A 13,523-nucleotide genomic window follows, 5' to 3' on the forward strand; every position below is an offset into this window, starting at 1 on the left:
GCACATGTGCCCCAACGCGCACTCATGCAATTACGAGATCAATATTTTATTTTTTCTCTATCTATTTTTTTAATAATTATTATTATTTTTTCTTATTTATTTGGGGATAATTTTTTTTCTCTATTTATTTTTTTCTTTTAATGATTATTATTATTTTTTTTTATTTATTTGGGGATAAATACTATATCGTCTGATTAATGTTATGCCCATTGATTTTCTACCCGCTAGCCTGTTAATTCGCATTTAATATTTTCTATCTTTTAATCGCCCAAACAACTAGTTCTTAAGCCTATAAATTAGGCCTTTTGTTAGGAGTTGAGATATGCAAGAAAAAGCTCTTTTTTCTCCTATCTAATCTCTTCTTTGACCCTCTTCTTCTCTGCTAAGCCTTCTTCTTCCAAGCTTTTTTTGATATATTTCTTTGTTCTTTTATCTGCTAGGTTGAAGCTCTATTATCCTCTCTGCGGTTATGCCTACGGTGGAGATCACAGGTTGAATCTTAGAGTAGAGTTCTTGAGTTTGATCCCGTATGAGGGTCGAAAATTACTTTAGGACAGTGTACTGCATGCCTCCACTCTGTAAGTTTTTAGTTGAATTTAATATTAATTTGATAATAGATTTTAATTATTAGTTCAATTGGATTACAATTGGCTCCTGCAGAAAATGAATTTATATCATGTATTCCCAACAATCCTAGGTGAATATCCATTCCGATTGTTATTTAATTACTAACAATACATAAAATATTATAGTTGAACAAGAATTACATGATGTTTATTTTATTTAATTTATGTACTATTAGTTCTGATGATTATAGTATTTTGTTGATTCTATAATTGATTTTGATGATTCCAAAATTTTAAGTGATTATGGTACTAATCATATATTTCAAAAATGGACGTAGGATTTTTCGGATGCTTACAATGAAGAAATTATCCATGAAAAAAATCATCTCAAGTTGTCAAGTTAAAGCACTACAAAGAACATATTTTTCATATTTGGCCAAGAAGAGTTGACTCTTGGTGAAAAAGAGTCGATTCTGGCATGTTGAAGTAGTTCTAATATGTAGACGAGTCGACTCCTTTCTGAGATGAGCCGACTCTATTCGCAAGACAGAAAATAATTTTTGCAGGTTTGAGATTGAGCTGACTCGAAATAAAATCTAACCGACTCGAAATAAAATTGAATCTACTCATTTTTGACTCATGAAAAAAACGAGTCGACTCGTAACATGGGACATAAATAACGGCTAGTTTTTCTATATTTCTCCAATGACTAATTTTTGATCTTAATGGCTATTCCAAAGGCTGCAATAGCCAAAACTCACTCTCCAACCATTGTCAAGTCTATTAAAAAGTGGAAAATTAATTGAAAAGAAAGAGGAGTAGATTAAAAGGAGGAAAATATATTTTTATGAGTGAATTTCATTGAACACATATGAGAAAAAGAAAAGAGAAGAATTTGAGCACCAAATTCAAAAAGCTTTCCAGAGCAATCTTCCATAATATTTTTATCATCCTCTCCAATTTTAAAGAAGAGTGATCAAGCTTCAAAAGAGCAATCTTTCAGCCTCTTCTTCGTGTTTAAAGAGTTTATTTTTTTGTTTTTAATTTCTGTGCTGAAATTCATATATTGTATTTTATTTTTTTATAAGTTTCTTTGAAAGAAAGAAACTTGAGGATTAGGCCCATCCAAACTTGAAATTGGATATTGTAGGTTGTGGTTGGTGATCCAAAAAAATCAACTGAGTTGATAGTGAGCTCGAAAAACTATCGATGTAAGATTGTGGTTGATGATTTCAAAAAATCAATTGAATTTGTTTGTGAGCTTAAAAAAATAAACATACTGTAATCAGAGAGATTATAATAGAATTTTTAAAAGAAGCTTAGAGAGTAGATGTAGGTACGGGATTGCACCGAATCACTATATAATTTTTTGTCTTTGTGGTATACTTGTTGCGTTTGCTTTACATTCTTACTTTGCTTTAGTTATTTCAATTCTGCTGCAACACTATTGCATACATTTCACAATTACTTAAGTTAGCTCAAATTATTGTACATCCTTGCTTAGAGCTTAAATTTGGTTAAAATTTTAAAATAACCCAATTCATCCCCCCTTGAGTTACTAACTTCTGGGCAACAATTGGTATCAGAACAGGTGCTCTGTTATTTGTTGTTGACTTAGTAGTCAAAAGTCAAAGATCATGACAATCCGAAGTAGTTTTTTATTTGTTAAAGGACAATCCATTTCTAGGCCATCATTTTTTGATGGAATAAACTATTCTTATTAGAAAGCTTGGATGAAAATATTTATTCAAGTACATAATTATAGTTTATGAAAGATTATAATCAATGGCCTACACACACCCAATGTATTGATTCATGATAAAGAAGTGATTTAAATGAATACTAAGGCCATGAATTTATTTTATTGTTTATTAGATATAAATCAATTTAATGCAGTTTCTTTATACATTTCAGCTAAACATGTATGAGACAAATTAGAAGCAACTTTTGAGGGAGAAAATCAAAGAGAAGAATCAAGCTTCCAAGAAGATAAGGAAGCTCACTCCACCTTATGCCTCATGGCTAATGAGGATGAAAAGAAAAAGAAGAAGAAGAAACAAAGAAAAAAGAAAGCATCAATTAAGAGGAAGCAAAGTAATGAAAAGAAAAATGAGAAAGAAGGTATTGCAAGTCTTTACCTCATGGCTCACAACGATGAGGTAAATATTGAAAATTCTTTCGAATTTATCTTTGAAGAATTACTTGATGCCTTTCGTAAGCTTATGGATGAATACAAAAGGATAAGGTTGAAAGATAAAAAGCTTAAAAAATCAAATTTGATTTTAATTGAAGAAAAGAATAATCTCTTGATTGAAAAAGAAAATTTTTTGAAAGAAAAGAACTCTTTGGTTGAAGAAAGAGAAAAACTTTTAAAATATGAAAAATCTCTAATGAAAGAAAATGTCAAACTTAGAAAAGAGATTGATACGTTGAAGTCTACACTTAAAAAGTTCACAATTGGATCATAAAAGTTTCAATTAATTTTGAATAATCAAAATACTATTTTTGATAAAGCTGAAATAGGTTACAAATCACCAAAAAAATAAAAATTTATTAAGAATATATTTAGTAATGTCTCACATAAAAATAACTCTATAGTTTGCTTCAATTGTAATAAAGTAGGACATAAAATTTTTGAATATAATATTAAAAGAATTGGTCATTCTTTGATCAAACAAATTTGAGTTTCAAAAGGAACCATATGCGCTAACTCCAATGGATCCAAGATGACTTGGGTACTAAGAATTAAAAAATAATTTTATAGGTATGCCAAACATTCAATGACGTGAAAGGAATGAATTCTTCAAATTGGATGCTTAAGATTTAAAGTGAATGGATGATATTTGGTAAAAGCTATACCTATTCTCTCATTATACCATCATAATATTATTGAGTATATTTGATTGATTTTGCTGATTCATCAATGTCTATAATGATCATACTCTATAATTTAAATAGTTGAATGATTGATTTTGATGCCTCATACATATGCATAATATTGTGATAATTTTTTATTATTTATTTGAATACATCGATAAATTTATTCTCTTAATTCTATGTATCATTTTTAATTATTATAAGCATAAGTTTTACTTTAATTTCAGCATACTGTCTACCCCTTCATATCATGTTATTACTTATGAAACTTAAATTAAAAAGAGCTTGATGGCGTATGAAAATATTTGGATGCAAAATTCTCAAATTAATTTTTGACACTCTCATAAAATATATAATCATTAAAATATATCAAAAATTATATTATTTAAAGAATATCAAGATAAGTCGTTAACTCAAAAAAGATTGTATGCTTGATGATTTGCATTGCATCCTAACTTGACCCCTTAAGAATTTGAAAATCTCTTGTTGAACCTAAATCTTTTAAAGCCTTCATCTAGTTTCTTCTTAATTTTCTCTTTATTTATTTTGATTAATTTTTAAACCCTCAATTGACTAATTCTTGATTCCTCAAATTGAGTTGAATATCATTCTTAATCTCTGATTTGATTGTCCATTTATTTCTATTCATGTTGATCAATTTTTTTTGATTTAAAATTTTTTAAATTATTTTCTGTATCAAGAAGTCGACTCTTGAAATCGAGGAATCGACTCGTGGCTTCTTGAAGAAAAATAGTTCTACAAAGAATTGATCCTGTGTTTGGGATGGATTTTTTAATTGAAAATATCTCAAGACTTTGTCATTCCTTTGTTAATTTTTTTTCGAGCCATAATCTTTTCAAACCCCTCTTCCTTTAAAATTAGACCTTTCTTTTTCATTTCCATCCTATTCTTTTGGTCTTTGTTCTCTAATGGCACTTACTTCAGCAAATAAGGATGTTTGTGACCAAGATCAATTATCTAGAGATATTAGACCATCCTCACTTTTTCAGCATAGACCTTCATCTTAGATCATCCTGACCTACTATCTTAGGATGGTAGGACTTCTTTCTTAGAGCTATAACATTCCTAATAATCTTTTATTTGATAAATATAGATTGCATACATTTTGAACGTACTGTCTATTATTAACATTGTAATCACTTTTTGGCAATGAATGAAAATTTGACCCCTTTTGATGTAAATTTAATATGATTGATACTTACACTTATATATTTGTTTGATTGAAAATATACTCTATTTATGAAACTAAGGAGGAGAAATTATTGCTTAATTGAATAATTACTTTATTTGCAAAACAAAGGGAGAGATATAAATGATTAATTAAACTAAATAAATGTGCATGATTTGAAAAAAAAAGGATGAAAATTAAGAGAAGTAAAATTTTCTGATGTTTTTTTAATGTAAAATAGAAGGAGAAAATGCTATTCATAATTAAAAAAAATAATTTTTGAAAATAAGAGAAATTATCTTGCTTGTTTTGATTTAGTCATATAGATTTATTTGAGCATTTATGTGATTTTAATCATTTGCTTCATTTTGAGAAACTATTTATACTTTGCATGTTTTGATCATATCATCATTTTTGTTGACAATTAATTGATATCAAAAAATTATTTTTTATCTTAAAAGTAAATTTATTGATGTATATTCATACTGTGTTCTGATTGATCGATATTAAAAAATAAATTTATAAAATGATCTTTTAGAACTTTTTGAAGTTAATATCAAGCAAAATATTTTAAAGAAACTATTATTTATCTTTAAAGTCAAATATTTAAAGAGAACTTTAGTTTTATTCAATTGGTATCAGGCAACTTACTATTTATTTTATATTTCATTGATCTGCTTTTTGATAAAAAAAAATATTTTTGTCTCAAATCTGATTTTGCAAAGCTTATATTCTTAATATAATATTATTTGAGACTGACTAAGCAAATCGATATCTTTTTTTTGAACTTAATCTATGATACTTCTTAAGAAAATGAAGAGATATGTTTGAAAATCTGATTAAAGAATCAATTTTATTCAAAAAACAAGAGATCTATTTTGATTAAAATAAATCTAAATTTAAGTTATTTCTAAAAAAAATATACCATAAAATCTGAACTCAATACAATTTAGTACTCAAAGAAGGAGAAGCATTTGGTACATCATGATACAAGTTATAAATTTAATATAATGTAATTGATTTTGATGATATATTTTACTTTGATATATTCATGATACCTTCTGTGAATCTTATTAATTAATAAGCTCTATTTTTCTTGAAATTTATGAAGTTTAAAATAATTTTGTAACTAAATGTGAGAATCTTTTAATACATCAACTATATTCAAAAAGGAAGAGATATATTTTTAAATCTATATTGATCAAAAGAAGAAAGATAATTCTTTTTGGATAGTTGTTATTTGAATTAAATCTCAAGATATTTGGTATTAAGAAGAATTAAATTGATCATTTTTCAAAAAAAATAAACTCAAACTTCTTTCAATTGGTATCAAGCAAAATTTCTTAAGAATATTATCACTAGTAGTATCAAAAATGGGAGAAGTATTTTTGAATATATTTTATCCAAACAATAAGAGAAGTCTAAATCTGAATTTGCTGTTAACATTCAAAAAGAAAGAAATTTTAAAAGAAAAAAAATTAAAAAAATCTGAATTTAAAAGTTGAATCCAAGTTAAATTAGAAAGAGGGTGAAATTAATTCAATTTTTGAAAAATTGAATGTATATTTGAATTTGAGTTGATTTTGATGATATTGTCTAAATCTTTTTTTGTACTTTTTGATGCTATCAAAAAGAGAAAGAGTTATGTTGAGTACATGCTTGAATTGAGCTTGAATTTATATACATACTTAAATCTAAATTTAAGATGAATTAAAGATGAATTGAAATATTCATGAAGAATATGCTTGCAAGTTCTTAGTTATTTAACTTCATAATTATATTTATAAATCAATTGAAATATATTATGCTTTATTTATGCATATACTCAAAGTTTTGTTATCATCAAAAAGAGAGAGATTGTTGATCCTATAATTGATTTTGATGATTCCAAAATTTTGAGTGATTATGGTACTAATTATGTATTTGAAGGATAGATGTAGGATTTTTCATGTGCTTACAATAAATAAATCTTCTATGGAAGAAATCTTCTCAAGTTGCTAAGCCAATGCACTTCAAAGAATATATTTTTTCATATTTGGCCAAGGAGTCAACTCCTGATGAAGAAAAATTGACTCTGACACATTGAAGTAGTTCTGACACGCAGATGAGTCGATTCCTTTCTGAGACGAGTCGACTCAATTCACAAAATAGAAAGTAATTTCTATAGGCCTAAGACCAAATCGAATCGAAATTAAATCAAACCAATTTGAAATAAAATCAAGCCGACTCATGAGAAAAATGAGTCAACTCGTAACATGGAACAAGCATAACGGCTAATTTTTCTATATTTCTCCAACGACTAATTTTTTATCCTAACAACTATTCCAAGGGCTCCAACGATCAAAACTTACTCTTCAACCATTGTAAAGCCTATTAAACGGTGGAGAATCAATTGAAAAGAAAGAGGGGTGGATTAAAAGGAGGAAAATATATTTTCATGAGTGAACCTCATTAAACACATTTCAAAAAAAAAAAAAAAATTTGAACACCAAATTTAGAGGACATTCAAGGGCAATCTTTTACAATATTTTCATCATCCTCTCTAGCTTTAGAGACTAGTGATCGAGCTTCGAAAGAGTAATCTTTCAGCTTCTTGTTCATGCTCAAAGAATTTATTTTTTTATTTTTAATTTCTGTACTGAAATACATATATTATATTTTATTTTTTTTATAAATTTTTTTGAAAGAAAGAAACTTGAGAATTAGATCCATCCAAGCTCGAAATTAGATATTGTAAGTTGTGGTTGGTAATCTCAAAAAACCAATTAGATTGATAGTGAGTTCGAAAAACTATTGATGTAAAGTTATGGTTCGTGATCTTAAAAAATTAATTGAATTTATTTGTGAGTCCGAAAAAATAAATACATTGTAACTAGAAGGATTATAATGAAATTTTCAAGAAGAGCTTGGGGAGTGGACATAGGTATAGAGTTACACCGAACCATTATAAAATTCTTTATCTTTATGGTGTGCTTATTGTGTTTACTTTACATTCTTACTTTGTTTTAGTTATTTCAATTCTGCTGCAACACTATTGCATATATTTCATAATTACTTAAGTTAGCCCAAATTATTGCACATACTTGCTTAGAGTTTAAATTTGGCTAAAATTTTAAAAGAACATAATTCACCCCTCCTTCTCTTGGGTTGCTACATTCTAGGCAATATATTTATTTTTAAAATTTATTGCATATTAGTCTATTTAAATTTATTTTTTTTTTAAATAGAGAAAAACTTATTTTTTAAAAAAAATACATAATTACGTGTGTGATATGGAATCACTAAAAGTTTCAATATATTCTTTGTGCAGCTTTTGTCTCTTTTAATCTTATTCCTTAGTTTTATTTTTTGATACTTTCCCATGGGTTCAGAAGATTTTTTTAGTCTTAAACCTGATCGATCTAATGGAGAAGGAATTCTTAGATGGCAAGAACAATTAGAAATCTGATTAACTTCTCTAGGTTTATTATCTGTTCTAGAAAAATCTCTTCCTTTCAAATCATCTTTCTCAGACACAAATTCTAAATCTCTTGAAGAAATAGACTAACATTGTAGGTTTAAAATTCTAAATTGTCTATCAGATGAATTATATGAAATGTATAAAAAATATAAAACTTTAAAAGAACTTTGACAAGCTTTAGAAAAAATCTATACTAAAGATAATAAGGGGGCTATGATGTTCACTATTTCAGACTTCTTTAATTTTAAAATGGTGGGCCATATATTTATCAATGACCAAATTCACCAGTTACAAAACCTAGTCAAAGAGATCCATAAAGGGGGGTTTAATCTTGATGAAATCTATTATGTATCATGCTTGATAAATAGATTTCTATCCTCTTGATCTCAACTTGCTTGTGACCTTAGAAGATCCTAGTCTTCTCTATCTTAAGTCTGTTCTTCAATTTATTATGATAGAGGATTAATTTAGACTTAGAGAAATTTTTGAAATTCAAAAAATTCAGCTTAAAGCTAAGATCAATTTTATTGAATCTCAAAATGCAAGTCCAAGTCTTAAGGGTCAAAACTATAGAGGTCAAAATCCAAATTTTAAAGCCAAAGGCAAAAATTTAAAAGAAAAAGATCAACCTAGTTATCAAAACCAATAGGCTAAACCTAATAATTAAGTCTAAAAATCTAAGAAACAAGGTGATAAGAGATTCTACTTCATCCATGGTCATGACAATCATCTCACATCTCAGTATTTCTACAGGACAAAGTAAAAAATTTTCTACAAAAAGAAGAATGTAAAAAAGCAACATCAATCTAGACCTCAAGTTAGCATGGTTGAAGGAGAACCATCATCCTTTAGGTCAGTTACTTTTACTGCTTCTATTAATTTAATCTATTTAGATTCAGAATGGTGGCTAGATACCCGAGCCAATATTCATGTCTGGACTAATAGATTTTGATTTTTCTCATACCAAGGATTGAGTGGAGGAAGTGTAACCATGGATAATGGGACAGCTATTAAAGTAATAGGAAAAAGAACAGTTAACCTGAAGTTTATTTTAGAAAAATATTAATTCTTCAAAATATGTACCATGTACCTACTATAAAAAAAATTTATTAAGTGGTTGTGTACTGGTTCAGCTAGATTTTATGGTTGTCTTAAAGTCCAATAAAATTATAATTTCTAAAGAAGATATATTTATTGTAAAATATTTTTTGTCTGAGGGACTGTTTAGATTGAATATAATTTCTCCTCTCATATTTAATAAAAATTTAGTTAATTCTTCTATATATCTTATGTTAAATTCTAAATCTTGTGAAATATGGTATAGAAGATTGGGTCATATCAATCTTAGATCGATCAAGAAAATATCTAATCTTAATATAATTTCAAAATTCAATATTGAACATAATTCTAAGTGTGAACTTTGTGCTCAATCTAAACAACCTTAAAAAATCTATTAAGCTTATAGCTTTTTGTATCCTAAAAAAAAAGTTTGTAGCTTTTAGAGATACTCAAATTCTTAAATTTATTCATAGTGATGTCTGTGATTCTAATAAAGGACCAATATATAGAGGTAGTTATTATTTTGTAACTTTTATTAACAACTTATCTAAGTTTTTCTATATCTATCTTTTAAGACTAAGGATGAAGTTCTTAATAAGTTTAAGATTTATAAAATAGAAATTAAAAACTAACTTTAAAAAAAAAATAAAATTCTAAGGTCTGATCGGGGAGGTAAATATGCTTCAAATAAATTGATGGTATTCTGTAAAGAAAATGAGATAATCTATGAAGTTACTGCTCTTTATTCATCCCAATCAAATGATGTAGATGAGCGAAAGAATCAAATTTTACTAGACATGATCAATGCCATAATTATAAGTTCTAGTGTACCTCTGAACTTATGGGAAAAGGCTCTTTTATCAGCTTGTTATATCCTAAATAAAATTTTTCCTAGGGATAGAGAAGACATCCTATGAACTTTGGAAATAATATCCACCTAGACTTAGTTATTTCAAGTTTGAGAGTGCTTCGCTAAAGTTGAAATTTCTAAATCAAAGAGAGTTAAGGTAGGATCTAAAACTATTAATACTATTTTGTTAGCTACTCTCTTAATAGTAACATTTATAGATTCCTTATTATTAATTCTAAAATCCCTACAATATAAAATAATATTATCATTAAATCTAAAGATACAATATTTTTTAAAAATATATATTTTTTATAAAGTCATATTTCAAGATCAACTATTAATCATCCATCCTCTTCAAATTTATCACCATCATTATCTGTTCCTACTTCAGTAGGATTAACTCTTAAATCTGAGATTAGAAGAAGCAAGAGAGCTAAAGTTGAAAAATATTTTGATCAATATTTCTTTATTTTCTTGAGTAGAAGATATTCTTACTTCTTATTAAGAAGTCATGAACTCTCCTGATGCTCCGTTCTAGAATGAGGCAATAAATAGTGAAATAGAATCTATTATTGAAAACAACACTTGAATTCTCATTGATTTACTTTTTAAAAATAAACTTTTAGGATGCAAGTGGATTTTCAAAAAAAGGGTGAGAACTAATGGTATAATAAAAAAATTCAAGGCGAGGCTTGTTGCTCAAGGTTTTGATTAAAAAATCAGTATTAATTTCTTCGATATTTATTTGTCTGTAGCTCATCATATTACTACTATTTGAATCCTACTTATTTTAGCTTTCATCCATTTACTTATTATTCATCAAACAGATATCAAGAACGTCTTATTGCATAGAGATCTTGAATAAGAGATTCACATGTAGCAGTCTGAGAATTTTATTATGCTAGGCTAGGAGCATAAAGTCTACAAACTTATTTCATCCCTCTATAGGTTGAAGTAAGATTCTAAGTAATGGCATGAAAAGTTTGATCTGATGATCCTTTTCTATAGATTTTAAATCAATGAATCCGATAATTGTCTTTATCATAAATAAGTTCATGATTGATTCATTCTTCTTTGTCTTTATATATGTTGATGACATTTTGATTTTTGCTCTGGATCTTAACTTAATCAATGGCATCAAAAATTTTTTGTTACATCATTTTGATATGAAAGATTTAAGTGAAGCTGATCTAATTCTTTGTATGAAGATCATTCATACTTTTGGTTCAATTTATCTATCCCAATCTCACCATACTCAAATGGTTATTAATAAATTTAAATATTCTGATTACTCTTCTATATCTATTCCTTATGACTCAGTTATCCATCTCTTAAAGAGCATAAGAAAATCTGCAAACTAAAAGAAGTATGCTTAGATTATTTGTTCTTTAATGTATCTGTCTAATCAAACTAGATCTGATATTGCTTATATCATTTTCAGACTTAATAGACATACTAGTAATCTTAGGATAGTTTATTGTACTACTTTAGAGAAAGTATTCCGATATGTTAAAGATACTATAGATTATTCTCTATGTCTTGTAGGTTATTATTGAGATATATTTGAAGGTTATAATAATCCTAATTGGATTTCTGATATATGAGATATTAAATTAACTTCTGACTATATTTTTTTTCTTGGTGGGAGTGTTGTTTCTGAGCAACCTTCTAAACAAACTATTTTGGCTAGAAGTACCATAGAAGCAAAATTTATTACTCTTGATTATACCTATTCTAAAGTTGAATGACTAAAAGAACTTCTATTAGATATTCCTTTTTAATATCTTCTCTTATTCCTTCTATATCTATTTACAATGATTCAAAAGCTGTAATAGATTTTTTATAATAAGAAGTTTATAAATATTAAAATAAACAAACATATTAAACTAAGATAAAAGTCTATATAAAAATTTTTTAAATTATTTTTTTGAATCATGTTGCAACTAACCATAATATTGTAGATTGTCATATAAAAGACTTCAATAGGACTAAGGTCCTAGAGTCAGCAAGGGAGATGAGACATAGCTTATCGAAGACTTTTCAATATTGAAAACCCAACATATGTCATTGGAGATTCCTTGAAGGAGGTCCAATATGATAATAACAAGCTGATTAGTTATTCAAGGAGTATATATTGTTTATCTGATATGGGAGTCAAAGACTCTTATCTATCCTTATGGTGATTATTACTCTTATGTAGTGGTTAGAAATAATTTATCTCTGAATGAGATCTAAGAGATATTTTTCGAGATGTGACACTACACACATCCCTAAAGGAGCTCACTTATGTGAGAGCATCCATATTTGACAGCGATTAGAGACATAAACAATCTCTAAAAATTAACTCTCATGAAATAATTAAGATATCTGTACATAATCATTAATATGCAAATCTGCGATATAAGCTTCTATATTGTATGTACAACAGTGGAAATCTGAGTCAAAGGAACATAGTTTAAAATTTAGTTCCCTCCTTTTCCTTTGAGTTGATACTATTAATACTAAGTGAAGTTAAATCATGAAAGACACTTATTGCACAGTACATATATTCAGTAGAAAATTATGTTATATTGTTAAATTTTTAAATTTTAATTGTTTCAAAAATTTTGAGTTTTGAGGGGGATTATTGATGTTTTGAAAAAAATTGAAAACTCAAAATTTTCTTCAACTAATTTCCAACAAAATTCATAATCGTTTGTTTATTTACTTCCATATTGGATAGGAGAAAACTTAAGAAGGAGTTTATATTGAAAACTCCTCTTTTGGACTTTATAAAAAATTCAAGTAGTTTTGGGCCAAACAACAAACACGCACGCGATGACTGGACCAGATTGCACACTGCATCCATAGCTACGACGTGGCCCACATTTTATTTTTTCTCTATTTATTTTTTTAATGATTATTACTATTTTTTTATTTATTTAAGGATAAATACTAGATCTTAACGTTATTTAATGTTAATCATCTTATTAATATTTTGCCTGTTGGTTTTCTATCCGTTAGTGTGTTAATATGTGTTTGATATTTTTGACCATTTAATCATCCAAACGGCTAGTTCTTGGACTTATAAATTGGACCTTTTATTAGGAGTTGAGATATATAAGAAAAAGTTCTCCCCTCTCCTAATCTAATCTCTACTTTGATGCTCTTCCTCTCTCCTAAACCTTTTTCTTTCAAGTTTTTTTTGATTTATTTCTTTATTCTTTCATCTGTTGGGTTGAAGCTCTGCTATCCTTTTCATGGTCGTGTCTGAATGGGAGGTCATCAGTTGTTTCTTAGGGTGGAGTTCTTATATTTGACCACGCACGAGGGTCAAAAATCTCCTTAGGATAATATGCTGCACGCCTCCGACCTGTAATTAAGTTTTTCAGTTGAATTTAATATTCATTTGATAATAGATTTTAATTGTTAATTCAATTGGATCATAATCGGCTCATGTGGGAAATGAATTTATATTACGTATTCCTAATAAAATTAGCCTGTAGAATTACAATCAAATTTGGATGGATATAATCATTACTA

The sequence above is a fragment of the Elaeis guineensis genome, chromosome 4 (genome assembly GCF_000442705.2).
Source record: "Elaeis guineensis isolate ETL-2024a chromosome 4, EG11, whole genome shotgun sequence".
NCBI classification, from domain to species: domain Eukaryota; kingdom Viridiplantae; phylum Streptophyta; class Magnoliopsida; order Arecales; family Arecaceae; genus Elaeis; species Elaeis guineensis.